The sequence below is a fragment of the Trachypithecus francoisi genome, unplaced genomic scaffold, assembly GCF_009764315.1.
Source record: "Trachypithecus francoisi isolate TF-2019V2 unplaced genomic scaffold, Tfra_2.0 Lachesis_group8, whole genome shotgun sequence".
NCBI classification, from domain to species: Eukaryota; Metazoa; Chordata; class Mammalia; order Primates; family Cercopithecidae; genus Trachypithecus; species Trachypithecus francoisi.
In genome coordinates this window covers 76,906,051-76,920,454 of record NW_022681473.1, presented here as the reverse complement: position 1 = coordinate 76,920,454, position 14,404 = coordinate 76,906,051, and the positions used below count along the sequence as shown (strand labels likewise).

Here is a 14,404-nt window from a genome sequence, read left to right as displayed (position 1 = left end):
GTGACCTAGACACAGGGTGCTGATTGGTGACCTAGACACAGGGTGCTGATTGTTGTATTTACAATCCCTTAGATTGTAAGGGTGAGGCTCCGGCATGGCAGGCTGCAGGTCCTGAGCTCTGCCCCGCAGGGAGGCAGCTGAGGCCCAGCGAGACATTGATGGCAACGTGGTGGGCCGGCACTGCTGGGGGACCCTGCGCACCCTCTGCAGCTCCTCGCCAGGGTGCTAAGCACCCCACTGCCCCTGACCTGCAGCGCTGGCCGGCCACTCCGAGTGCGGGCAGCAGAGCCCACACTCACCTAGAACACTTGTTGGCCCACTAGCACTGTGCGCAGCCCTGGTTCCCACCCGAGGCTCTCCTTCCACACCTCCCCACAAGCAGAGGGAGCTGACTCAGGCCTCAGCCAGCCCAGAGAGGGGTTCCCACAGTGCCATGGCAGGCTGAAGGGCTCCTCAAGCGCCACCAGAGTGGACGCCAAGGTAGAGACACCGGGAGCAAGGGCTGCTAGCACGTTGTCACCTCTCAATGTTAAACATTGCATCTGCATGGGTCATTCATTCTTTTAGCCTGGCTATAACAGTGTTTTGACTGAATACTTTCTGGGGGCTTCATTATTTCTTCTTTTTCATTAAGAAAAGGCGAGGAGGGCTTTAGCGTTCATCAACAAGGTGAAGCAAAGAGTTTCTCCAGGCCAGGTGCGGTGGCTCATGCCTGTTGTAATCCCAGCACTTTGGGAGGCTGAGGCATGCAGATCACGAGGTCAGGAGATCAAGACCATCCTGGCTAACAGGGTGAAACCCCTTATCTACTAAAAAAAAAAAAATACAAAAAAAAAAATACAAAAAATTAGCCGGGCGTGGTGGCGAGCACCTGTAGTCCCAGCTACTCAGGAGGCTGAGGCAGGAGAATGGTGTGAACCCTGGAGGCAGAGCTTGCAGTGAGCTGAGATCGGGCCACTGCACTCCAGCCTGGGTGACAGAGTGAGACTCTGTCTGAAAAAAAAAAAAAAAAAAAAAAAATAGTTTCTCCAATGAAAGTGCTCAGTGAATGAAGAAAACTGTTCTGGCAATTTATGATGGAATTCAAAGACTTTGAAGAAACGCCAATATGAAAATTGTTGCTCCTTTCTGTGTGTTGGAAGAATGAAAAAAAAAAAGTTGTTGCTCTTGTAGGATTCTAGTTTTGCTGATGTCAATGGAAAAGAATGGAAGAGCTCTTAGGATCTAATGCAGAGGATTTAATGACACTAAACTAGTTTAGATCTACATGCAGTCATTGTAGAAATAATTATCAGGCACAAGTACAATGGCAAAGTACGGCAAACTCGAAGTATGACACTGTAGTAGCTCTTGATTCCAGCAACAATCAATAACCAAGCTTTTCACAATAGCTACATATGATTCTGATTTTCTTTTTTTTTTTTTGAGACACAGTCTTGCTCTGCCACCCAGGCTGGAGTGCAATGGCATGATATTGGCTCATTACAACTTCTGCCTCCTGGGCTCAAGCGATTCTTCTGCCTCAGCCTCCCGACTAGCTGAGATTAGCAGCACCCACCACCACACCCGTCTAATTTTTGTATTTTTAGTAGAGATGGGGTTTCACCATGTAGTCAAGGCTGGTCTTGAACTCCTGACCTTAGGTAATCCACCTGCCTCGGCCTCCCAAAGTGCTGTGATTATAGGCATGAGCCACCATGCCCAGCAATAATTCTGATTTTCTACTAATTTTTGTTGCAACATAACTTCAGATTTTTCCTTACATCATTTGATTTAAAATATTGAGTTTCTAAGATGTAAATATAAATTTAAATATTCAAATCTGGAATATTAAAAGACAATATGCCCTTTCAGTACAAGTAGGCAGTGTGTCTGCCAATTCAATTCTCTTTAAGATTTTGGAGACTTCATGTATATCAAATTATAATCCACTCCAACAGAAAAAAAAGCCACACTCACAAACCTCTTTGAGACAGACACTTCCCATCTTGGGCTGAGAGTCAGAAAGCTGATGGAAAACGCCCTTATACACTTAGAATTGCTTTTGTCTAGCTGAAATGGTCTAGGTAAAATGGCTTTAAATCTTTGTACAGTCTTTACAAAAAATCTAAATAGCTGCACCCTGGATTGTACCTTCCCCTCAAGGCAATGCCTTAGTTGTTTCACCATCTGGAGAGGCTGGAAGTGAAAAGCAGTTTTATTTTTGAACCCAAAGTTCCTAGACTATGTATATTTTATCTAAATTTTGCTTAAAAATGAAATTGTACTTTTAATATCTCACCTCTCTACAACTTATCCCACATAGGTTTTTTTTGTTTTGTTTTTGTTTTTTTCATTTTGTTTTAATCAATTGGCACTTTCAACAGTCTGTCTGGAAATTTCCTTAACCAAATGCACCAGTTTGTTAGATATATTTTCTATTTTCTGCATTTCAGCATGCAACAGTGTGGCTAAACTTTCTGCCACTGTATAACAGGGATCCCTTTTTCTCCAGCCTTTGATAACAATTTCCTCCCTTCAAGCCTTCAAAGATTGTACAAAAAACTCTCAAGTGGCCTTACAAAATATTCAGGTACATACACTGTCTAGAATTCTCAGCATCTATATTAGTTTCATGATGTTACCAGTACTTGGAAGCTATAGCAAAGGACACCATCCTCTCCACATTAAACCCCTACCACTCCAACCACAGAATTTAAAAGTAAAAGATGTATAATTATTCTTTGAGAGGAAAAACACAAAATCAACATGTAGATGTATACAAGGAATGCTTTAGAGGCCAGCCACATCTCTCTAAAAACAGTAGACTTATGCAATAACATATCTATAGAAGAAAAGTGTATTGACAGAATTGGAAGAAAAAAAAAGAGCAGCCACTGAGGCAATTCAGGTGCATACCTGGGAGTGAGAACTGCAGCCCAGGGACCTCAGGAATTAACCATGAAATGGGATGCATAGCTTCTCCTGGACAGATGTCATTAAACAATTGACTCATCTAACTAATGTTTTCTTTCTGAGAATAAAACAAACTTTTATTGTGGTTTGGCTTCCCATGCAGATCTGTCTTGAGAGAGAGAATGATTATATATTAGGCAACAGATACCCTAGTTTGTATGAGAGGCTTTAATTTTCTATTGTTATTTTAAAAATTGGTATCTTGATTTATACACTCATTTATAAGCTTGTTTTATATCACTTAGCCTGAGAAAGGAAGAGCCTCCCTGATATGCTGCCAAAACCAGGTTTTTAACCCTGGTTGTTTGTGGCAATGAATTCTGTATTAGCCAAGAATGGTTAGGCTATGCTGAGATACCACATACACTCTAAATCTCAGAGAATTTAAAATAAGAAAGATTTATTTTGTGTTTACACAAACTCCAAAGCAGACTGGCCAGTTCTTCAGGGCAAGGGCAACCAGTGATTCAGGAATATAGCCTCTTCCATCTGCACTGGGCCTTCTGTGATCACTTTTTATTTTTTTTCCTTGCTGCTTTGATTTTTTACGTGTACATAATTTTTAGTTCTTTTGCAGAGCAGCATGCACAAAATTTAAGTGTACTGATCAATGAATTTTTAAATTTGCCTTTACTGAGACTACTATGTGCCCTGAGACTGCTATCCAGATTAAGAAAAAGTATTTCCATCACCCCAGAAGGCTCTTTTGTGCCCCTTCCCAGTAAATACACCCGCAAACAGAGGTAACCACTATTCTCACCTCTAGTATCATAGCTTCATTTTGCCTGTTCCTAAAGCTTATATTAACAAATGCATATGTTGAATATTTTTTGTGTCTGGCTTCCTTCACTCAAGATCTTGTGCATGTTGTTGTAAGTAGCTATAGTTCATTCATTTTTATTGCTATATTGAGTCTATTGTATGAATATAGCACAATTTTTTCATTTGAGGACATTTGTGTTGTTGCATGTTTGAACCTATTATGAATAACCCAGCAAGGAACATTCTTTTACTTGACTTTTGTAGACGTATGCTTTTGTTTTTCTTCAGCATATGCCTAAGAGTAGATGTGCTGGGTCACAGGGCCAGCATACATTTAACTTTCGTAGATACCAATCACTGCTTTCGCTTTCAAGGGCCAGGCCTGGAAGTGGTTTACATCACTTCTGCTTACATCCTATTTCCAGAACTTAGTCACATGTCCCCAACCTAACCTCAAAGGAGGATGGAAAATGTAGTCCTTCCATAAAACCAGGAAACGAAAATGAAATGAGATTTTGTTAAGCATTTTGCGCCATCTCTGTCACAAATATCAACTGCAGGGTCAGGCTACCTGTAAGACAACCAGCTAACCTCCACTGATTCTCTTCCATCTTTGTGGACTGTATGACTCTTTTCTTAAATGAATATATGTACAATAGTATAGCTTACTATCAATGAACTAATGCAAACTAATCATCATCACATAGTGTGTGTGTGTATATATATGTTTGTGTGTGTGTGTGTGTGTGTATATACATATATATATATATATTTTTTTTTTTTTTTTTTTTTTGGAGACAGAGTCTCACACTGTCACCCAGGCTGGAGTGCAGTGGTACAATCTCAGCTCACTGCAAACTCTGCCTCCCGGGTTCACGCCATTCTGCTGCCTCAGCCTCCTGAGTAGCTGGGAGTACAGGCGCCCGCCACCATGCCCAGCTAATTTTTTGTATTTCTAGAAGAGATGGGGTTTCACCCTGTTAGCCAGGATGATCTCAATATCCTGACCTTGTGATCCGCTCGCCTCGGCCTCCCAAAGTGCTGGGATTACAGGCATGAGCCACCATGTTGGCAGTTTTAAATTTTTAGTAAAACTTTCAGTCATCATAATGCTCCTTAAAGACAAGATCTATTTCTGATTCATCTTTATTATCTTCTGTACCACATAGCACAGTGTCTTGTACACAGAACATTTTTAATATTTAATAAAAGAAAACTTGGTGTTGAGGTGGCTCATGCGTGTAATCCCAGCACTTTAGGAGGCCGAGGTGGGTGCATCACCTGAGGTCAGGAGTTCGAGACCAGCCTAGTCAACATGGCAAAACCCCGACTCTACTGAAAAAACACAAAAATTAGCCAGGCGTGGTGGCACGCGCCTGTAGTCCCAGCTACTCCAGAGGCTGAGGCAGGATAATTGCTTGAACTCAGGAGGCGGAAGTTGCAGTGAGCCGAGATCTCACCACTGCACTCCAGCCTGAACAACAAAGTGAGACTCCATCTCAAAACAAAAGCAAAGACAGCAAGCAAGCAAGACTTTTACATTTTAAATTTATTAGCTTGTTTGTTTTTCTTTTACTTCTTTAACTCTCCTATTAAACTTTCAGTTCCTTGCAGATGGAATCTATGCCCTATTTGTCATCGTTGTATTTTCCTTAACCACCTAGCATACTTGTGGTGGAACTAAAACATTTTGAGGTGCCAGGCTTAGTGCCTCACGCCTGTAATCCCAGCACGTTGGGAGGCCAAGGCAGGCAGACCACCTGAGGTCGGGAGTTCGAGACCAGCCTGACCAACATGGAGAAACCCTGCCTCTACTAAAAATACAAAACTAGCTGGGTATGGTGGTGCATGCCTGTAATCGCAGCTACTCAGGAGGCTGAGGCAGGAAAATTGCTTGAACCCGGGAGGCAGAGGTTGCGTTGAGCTGAGAATGTGCCATTGCACTCCACCCTGGGCGACAAGAGCAAAACTCTGTCTCAAAAAAAAAAAAAAATTTTTTTGAGGAAATGACTGACTGACTCCAGTATATAATTTTTTGTTTATTGCTGCAGTCTATAGTTCCTATAAATGACTATTTTATTTTATCTTATTTTATTTTATATTTTATTTGGAGACAGAGTCTCACTCTGTCTCCCAGACCAGAGTGCAGTGGCAGGTGAGCCACCACACCTGGCCTTTTTACACCTTTTTAGATATTAGGATCTGCCAGGCAGGCGCGGTGGCTCAGGTCTGTAATCCCAGCATTGTGGAAGCCCTAAACGGATGGATCGCCTAAGGTCAGGAGTTCCAGACCAGCCTGGTCAACATGGAGAAATCCCATCTCTACTAAAAATACAAAAACTAGCGGGGCATGGTGGTTCACGTCTGTAATTCCAGCTACTCTGGGGGAAGGGCGGGGGGCTGAGGCAGGAGAATAGCTTAAACCCAGAAGGCGAAGGTTGCAGCGAGCCAAGATGGCGCCATTGCACTCCAGCTTGGGGGACATAGTGAGACTCAGTCTAAAAAACAAAACAAACTTAGTATGATCATAGCCTAACATCAAAAGCTTCCTCTCCTCTCAAACTACCTATGAGGATACAAAACTATCCATACGTGTCACAATTTCACAGTTGCTGCCAATTACTTTGGTTCTATGATATGTAATTGATGTAATTTACTTGGGCCTGAACACTTGAATTCATGGAAAATAGAGACATTATGATTTTCTTCTCAACGGCCTTGGCTTTCAATTATCCTTAATCATATCCTTTGTAATAAATTATCATATTTGATAGACAATACAAAAGCAAAAGAAGAGTTAGTTACTTTGTATTCTGCCTACCATTCGCTCAGATTGCAACATTTGCCCCTAAGCACAGACCTTACCCCTTTCCTTATCAGAAGCGTCTGCCAAACATAGGAACAATGTCTTATTTGTTGACCATATTGTGACTCTCAATTACTCATTCTGGGATTTGCTATGTCCTCAGTGTTATTGCTATGCTGTGTGCCTGTTTTTGATGGTGAGACACCTCTTTCGTTTCACAGTTCCTTTGAAAATCGCTGCATGACATGCAGTACCAGCATTTTATTTTACTTTGTGAAGGTTCTACTGTTTTTTTTTAAACAACACTTTTTTTTTTTTTAACTCAAATACTTAAAACAATTGCAAGTACTTTGAAGTCAGGGACCATCTCTTGTATTTCTTTGTGTGACAGACGGTGCTTATAATAGGTTATCAACATAATCTTTTAAAAGAAATGCTATTGTTTGCTTTTTGCAACTGACAGTCTCACTTGCAAAACTGAGACACATTTTTGCTGTAATTCAGATAATTGATTTTTATCAAATACATTAAAATCTTCAAAACTGCAATTTCCTCCAACATTAATGCAGCCCCTTTAGTGCCTATCCCAGGATCTACTATATAGGCACACTCAAACATTTGTTGGATAAGTAAAATGCAGAGATTATATATACTTACATAGTTAAACCTCTATAGACAGCGCTTCACAGTAACTTTCTTATTTGAAGACTCAAATAATGGGCCCTATATTTTTTCTGTCTCTAAAGTTTTCAATATCTGTTTTCCCAAAGTCTTAAGTCTAAACATGCTCATCAGTCATATTCTTGCACATTACAAACACTACAAATTCTAAGATGATGCAGATACTTTTTATCAAGGATCTTGTCACTTTCACAGGACAACTCAGTGTCCTATTATAGTTAGAATTAAGTCCAAAGGCAGAGGTTTTTCCTTATTAAGATTACTTTGTGGCCAGGCGCGGTGGCTCACGCCTGTAATCCCAACACTTTGGGAGGCCGAAGCGGGTGGATCACGAGGTCAGAAGATGGAGACCATCCTGGCTAACACGGTGAAACCCCGTCTCTACTAAAAATACAAAAAAATTAGCTGGGTGCAGTGGCGGGCGCCTGTAGTCCCAGCTACTTGGGAGGCTGAGGCAGGAAAATGGTGTGAACCCTGGAGGCGGAGCTTGCAGTGAGCTGAGATCGCGCCACTGCACTCCAGCCTGGGCAACAGAGCCAGACTCCGTCTCAAAAAAAAAAAAAAGATTACTTTGTAAAAGACAAACTAATGTGCAAGAATTTATTTGATGATCTGCTTTTAATAGAATAAGACATAATAATAGTTGAAGACTTCCTTGCTTACAAAATCTCTATGGATTAGTTTGTAATCCCTTTTGGAAATATATTTTCCACGTGGTCTGATGGACAAAGCCATCTGTTATATGCACTCAAAATAATGCATATTTCCTTTTTTTTTTTTTTTTTTTGATATGGAATCTTGCTCTTTTGCCCAGGCTGGAGTGCAGTGGCACGATCTTGGCTCACTGCAACCTCTGCCTCCCGATTCTCCTGCCTCAGTCTCCTGAGTAGCTGGGATTACAGGTGCACGCCACCATGCCTGGCTAAATTTTGTATTTTTTTTTTTTTACTAGAGACGGGGTTTCACCATGTTGGCCAGGCTATTCTCGAACTCCTGACCTTGTGATCTGCCTGCCTCAGCCTCTCAAAGTGCTGGAGTTACAGGCATGAGGCACCACATCCGGCCAATATTGCACATTTTCTATCTGGTTTTTAAAATATTATCATCCAGATTATTTGTATTTTGTGCCTATTCTCATGTTTGAAGATTTACTTCCTTAAAATACTACATTCCATATACTTTTAGTCTGACTATAAATTAGCAATATTTTTAGAAGTCATTTTGGCAGGATCTATAAACATTTTACTTTTTTTTTTTTTTTTTTTTTTGGAGAGATGGGGATCTCCCCATCTTGCCCAGGCTGGTCTCAAACTCCTGGGCTAAAGCAGTCCTCTCGCCTCAGCATCCAAAAGTGCTGGGGTTACAGGAGTGAGCCACTGCACCCAGCCCTATCAGCACTTTCAATGTCTCTATCCTGTGATCCAACAAATTATACTTCTAGGCCTCTATCCTATAGAAATACCAACAAAAAACTTAGTCATGCATTATTTACAAGAGCAAAAAATATTTAAAATAATCTAAACGTTCATGTTAAATAGACATGTATAAACTTATGATCTATTTATATCATGGAATGCAGATAGCAAAAAGGATAAGGTAGATCTGCACATGCCAATATTGAAGAATATTTATGATATTCAATTGGGAATAAGGAGAAAGAGAGCACAAAGTATTTTACATAGAGTGAGCTCACTGTTTAAAGAATAAAAGATATTGGGTGTGTGTATATATTTGTATATATGTTTATGTAGTCATTTAAAAAGGTGTAGGAGAATATACAAAAAATAAAGGGGTCGGGTGCTGTGGCTCCTGCGTGTAATCCCAGCACTTTGGGAGGCCGAGGCGGGCAGATCAACTGAGGTTGGGAGTTCGCGATCAACCTGACCAACATGGAGAAACCGCATCCCTACTAAAAATACAAAATTAGCGGGGCCTGGTGGCACATGCCTGTAATCCCAGCTACTTGGGAGGCTGAGGCAGGAGAATCGCTTGAACCCAGGAGGGGGAGGTTGTGGTGAGCCGAGATCACGCCATTGCACTCCAACCTGGGCAATAAGAGCGAAACTCCATCTCAAAACAACAAACAAACAAACAAAAACAAATACAGGGATAGGCAGAGCCCTTTCACCTTTTACTTTATATATATATACTAATATATTATTTAATTTTTTTCCAACTAGTATGCATTATTCTTACATTCCAATACTTCCTTCTAAAGAAATTTCTCTTTTGTTAGAGTTTATTTTTAGGTAATGAATATTAAATTTTCTGAATGTATCATTATTTTGCCTTCATTCTACTGCAAACTAATGACAATTTTGTTATCCAAAGTATTATAGGCCGGGCACAGTGGCTCACACCTGTAATCCCAGCACTTTGGGAGGCCAAGGCGGGTGGATCAACTGAAGTCAGGAGTTCAAGATCAGCCTGGCCAACATGGCAAAACCCCATCTCTACTAAAAGTACAAAAAATTACCTGGTCATAGAGGTGCTCGCCTGTAATCCCAGCTACTTGGGAGGCTGAGGCAGGAGAATCACTTGAACCCAGGAGGCAGAGGTTGCAGTGAGCCGAGACCACTCCACTGCACTCCAGCCTGAGCAACGAGAGTGAAACTTTGTCTCAAAAAAAAAAGAAAAAAGAATTATAGATTCCGAGTACATTTGCCCTCAGAGGTGTTCGCAATATTCTCTGATGGTTGTTTGTATTTCAGTGAGGTCAGTGGTAATAACCCCCTTTGTTGTTTCTGATTGTGTTTATTTGAATCTTCTCTCTTTGCTTCTTGATTAGTCTAGCTAGCAATCTATTTTATTTTATTTTTTCAAAAAACCAGCTCCTGAATTCACTGACTTTTTGAATGGTTTTTTGTGTCTCAACCTCCTTCAGTTCAGCTCTGATTTTGGTTACTTTTTGTCTTCTGCTAACTTTGGGATTTGTTTGCTCTTAGTGCTCTAGTTCTTTTAGTTGTTATATTAGGTTGTTAACTTGAGATCTGTCTTTTTGATGTGGGCATATAGTGCTATAAATTTCCCTCTTAACACTGCTTTAGCTGTGTGTCCCAGAGATTCTGGTATGTCGTATCTTTGTTCTCATTAGTTTGAAAGAACTTCCTGACTTCTGCTTTAATTTCATTATTTACCCAAAAGTCATTGAGGAGCAGTTTATTCAATTTCCATGTAATTTTATGGTTTTGAGTGAATTTTTTTTCCTAAAATTCCTGGTTTAATAAGGATTTGTTTATTTTGAGGAAAAAAGGTCCCAAACATCAGGTTGTTCACAAAAATAATCTACAGTATCAACTTTAGAAAACAAATCATAAGACAATAACACTATATTTCTGGAGGATGCATTTGACATGCCAATTCTCATTCACAGAAATACATTGTTACATTTGTGTTGAACTGCCCTACACAGCACACTTATGTGGGGGTGTAACACACATACTTCTAAGTCAAAGCTTCTTTCAGGAGCTACTCAACTCCTGAGATTGCTTTTACAGTTAGGGAAGCATTTACTGAACTTATGTATGAATAAAAAGAACTGTACTCCCTGCATAACAAGAGATTATTTTGGAGACAGTTGATAAAACTCATACATCCTTTTTATTGTTAAGTCACAAACAGATATCAAAATTAAAAGCAAAAATTACAGGGTAAGACTTAATAAAACTACCAGGAGCATCATAGGAAGTGAAAATGGGACTAGGAGCAGGGCAGTAAGAATTAATGAACAGAACAAGGACAAGGATTTGGAGAACAGTGAGCATGTGCTGAAGATACTAGGGGAGAGGATCTGGTGAAAATTTTGATCTTAGAGAAGCACCTAGGTAAATAAATAATGGGATAAGATTTCCTGACCTCACCATGTGCTTAAGAATCATCCTCGCCAGGCGCGGTGGCTCACGCCTGCAATCCCAGCACTTTGGGAGGCCAAGGCGGGCGGATCACGAGGTCAGGAGATCGAGACCATCCTGGTTAACACTGTGAAACCCCGTCTCTACTAAAAATACAAAAAATTAGCCAGGCTTGGTGGCGGGTGCCTGTAGTCCCAGCTACTTGGGAGGCTGAGGCAGGAGAATGGTGTGAACCTGGGAGGCGGAGCTTGCAGTGAGCTGAGATCACGCCATTGCACTCCAGCCTGGACAACAGAGCAAGACTCCGTCTCAAAAAAAAAAAAGGAATCATCCTCACCATTGGTGCTGTCTCTGTCATCCTCTCCTTCCTCAGCCTCTTTCTCATCATCCTTGATCAACTCCAGCTGGTCATCCCCCATCTTCAATATCATCATCATCTAGTAGGTTCCCCTTTCAGGAGAGTCATCTGCACCCCCCTCAGAAACCATCTTCACATTAGTCTCATCTCTCTTCATGGAACTGATGCTCTGCTCCTCTTCTGCCTTATTCCTCATCTCTACTGCTTGTTTGCTCTGTTGCTTTTCAATTTTTTCCAGGAGATAATCCACCTTTTGTTTTATCTGTTTCAATTCCTTCTTTATGGCCTGAAGACCATCTCCTTTCAACTTTCCAGACTTGGAAGATCCCCACTATTCACTCTTAGAATTGAAGCTACTTTTGGCCCTTCTTTCTTTTCTTTTTTTTTTTTTTTTTTTTTTTTTGAGACAGAGTCTTACTCTGTTGCCCAGGCTGGATTGTGCAGTGGTGTGATCTCGGCTCACTGCAACCTCTGCCTCCTGGGTTCAAGTGATTCTCCTGCCTCAGCCTCCTGAGTAGCTGGGATTACAGGCATGTGCCACCACACCTAGCTAACTTTTGTATTTTTAGTAGAGATGGGCGTTTCACCATGTTGGTCAGGATGGTCTTGAGCTCCTGACCTCACGATCCACCCACTTTGGCCTCCCAAAGTGGTGGGATTACAGGTGTGAGCCACCGCACCCAGCCACATTTGCCCCTTCTTGAGGTGTTTCCTGATACACAGTGGTGTTTCGATGGTACTACAGCCCGAGCAATAGGAGAAAAAGGAGGAACATGTGCTGGGTAACTGTACGTCCTGTCATAATAATCCCACTTAAAGTCATAGCCCAAATCAAAAGAGGAGCCATATACTCTGCTACAGATCATTTCACACCTGCTTTCCTAGGTTCACTTTTGGCTCTGCAGCCAGGATAATATCTAAAACCTGGCCAGCAATCATTCTGCCATTCTCTCCTGCTACAGCAGCCTGGGCATATCTCTCATTAACATACTGAACAAAGGCAAAGTTCTTATGAACCGAGGAACCCACAATTTTGCCATACTTTGAAAAGACTGCCTCCACATCAGACTTCTTGACCGCAAGAGTGTTGAGATTCCCAAAGAACACACAGGAGTTCATGGAGCAGGGATCTGTCTTGTTGGTAACATTGCTGGCCATTGTATTTGATAATAAGATTTCTCACAAAGCTGAAAACAGGATGGGGAGGGAGAAAAGGTTCGATTCTGAGTCTCCTACTCCTGGATTCTATGTAGAGACAGCCAACTGCTGCTTGAGGTTGGCAGCAATAGGCCACAACAACTCAGTCTTCATCTCTTCACAAAATGCTGAGTGAATTTCTTAGTCTTGATTTCTAATTGTTCGTTCTGTGGTCCAAAAGATTGTTTATTATGATTTCAGTTCTTTAGCATTTGCTGAGGAGTGTTTTATTTCAAATTATATAATCGATTTTTGAGTATGTGTCATGTGACAATGAGAATAATGCATATTCTATTGTTTTGGGGTAGAGAGTTATGTAGATATCTATCAGGTTCATTTGATCCAGTGCTCAGTTAAGGTCCTGAATATATTTATTAATTTTCTGTCTTGGTGATCTAATCTTGTCAGTGGGGTGTTAACATTTCCCACTATTATTGTGTGGGAGTCTAAGTCTCTTTGAAGATCTCTAAGAACTCGCTTTATTAATCTGGGTGATCCTGTGTTAGGTGCATGTTCAGATAGTTAGATTTTCTTGTTAAATTGAACTCTTTACCATTATGTAGTGCCCTTGTCTTTTGTTAACTTTCTTGGGTTAAAATCTGTTTGTCAGAAACTAGGACTGCAACCCCTACTTTTTTCTGTTTTCCATTTGCTTGGTAGGTTTTTCTCCACCGTTTCATTTTAAGCCTAGGTGTGTCACTGCATGTGAGAAGGGTTTCTTGAAGATAGCATACCAATGGATCTTGGTTCTTTATCCAACTTACCACTCTGTATCTTTTAATTGATGCATTTAGCCCATTTACATTTAAGGTTAGTATTGCTATGTGTGGATTGATCATGTCATCATGATGTTGGCTGGTTACTTTGCAGACTTGCTTATGTGGTTGCTTTATGGTGTCACTGGTTTGTGTATTTCAGTGTGTTTTGGTAGTGACTGGTAACTCTTTCCTTCCCATATTTAGTGCTTCCTTCAGAAGCTCTTGTAAGGCAGGTCTGGTGGTAATGACTTCCTTCAGCATCTGCTTGTCTGAAAAGGATCTTATTTCTCCCTTGCTTATGAAGCTTACTTTGGCCAGATATAAAATTTTGGGTTGGAATTTCTTATTTTTTAAGAATGTTGGCCAGGTGCGGCGGCTCATGCCTGTAATCCAAGTCCTTTGGGAAGCTGAAGTGGGTGGATCACGAGGTCAGGAGTTCGAGACCAGCCTGACCAACATGGTGAAACCCCTGTCTCTACTAAAAATACAAAAATTAGCCAGGATTGGTGGTGGACACCTGTAATCCCAGCTCTCCAGGAGGCTGAGGCAGGAGAATTACTTGAACCTGGGAAGTGGAGGTTTCAGTGAGCCAAGATTGTGCCACTGCACTCCAGCCTGGGTGACGGTGTGAGACTTCATCTCAAAACAAAAAAAACACTTGTGATTGCATTATGAAATTCTTTGTTTTCTGATTGGTTGTTGTTTTTGAGATGGAGTCTCCCTCTGTCACCCAGGCTGGAGTGCAGTGGCAAGATCTCGGCTCACTGCAAGCCCTGTCTCAGCCTCCTGAGTAGCTGGAACTACAGGTGCCCACCACCATGCCTGGCTAATTTTTTTGTATTTTTAGTTGAGACAGGATTTCATCATATTAGCCAGGCTGGTCTTGATCTCCTGACCTCGTGATCTGCCTGCCTCAGCCTCCCAAAGTGCTGGGATTACAGGCATAAGCCACCATGACCGGCCATGAAATTCTTGTAGTGTGTTTTTCAGCTCTATCAGATAGGTTACATTCATCTCTATACTGGCTATTTTGTCT

At 41.2% G+C, this 14,404-nt stretch overlaps 1 pseudogene; it reads right to left on the bottom strand.

The window, feature by feature from the left end:
• Positions 1-299: 299 nt before the first annotated feature.
• Positions 300-13,116, bottom strand: LOC117081348 (annotated as a pseudogene).
• Positions 13,117-14,404: the final 1,288 nt, after the last annotated feature.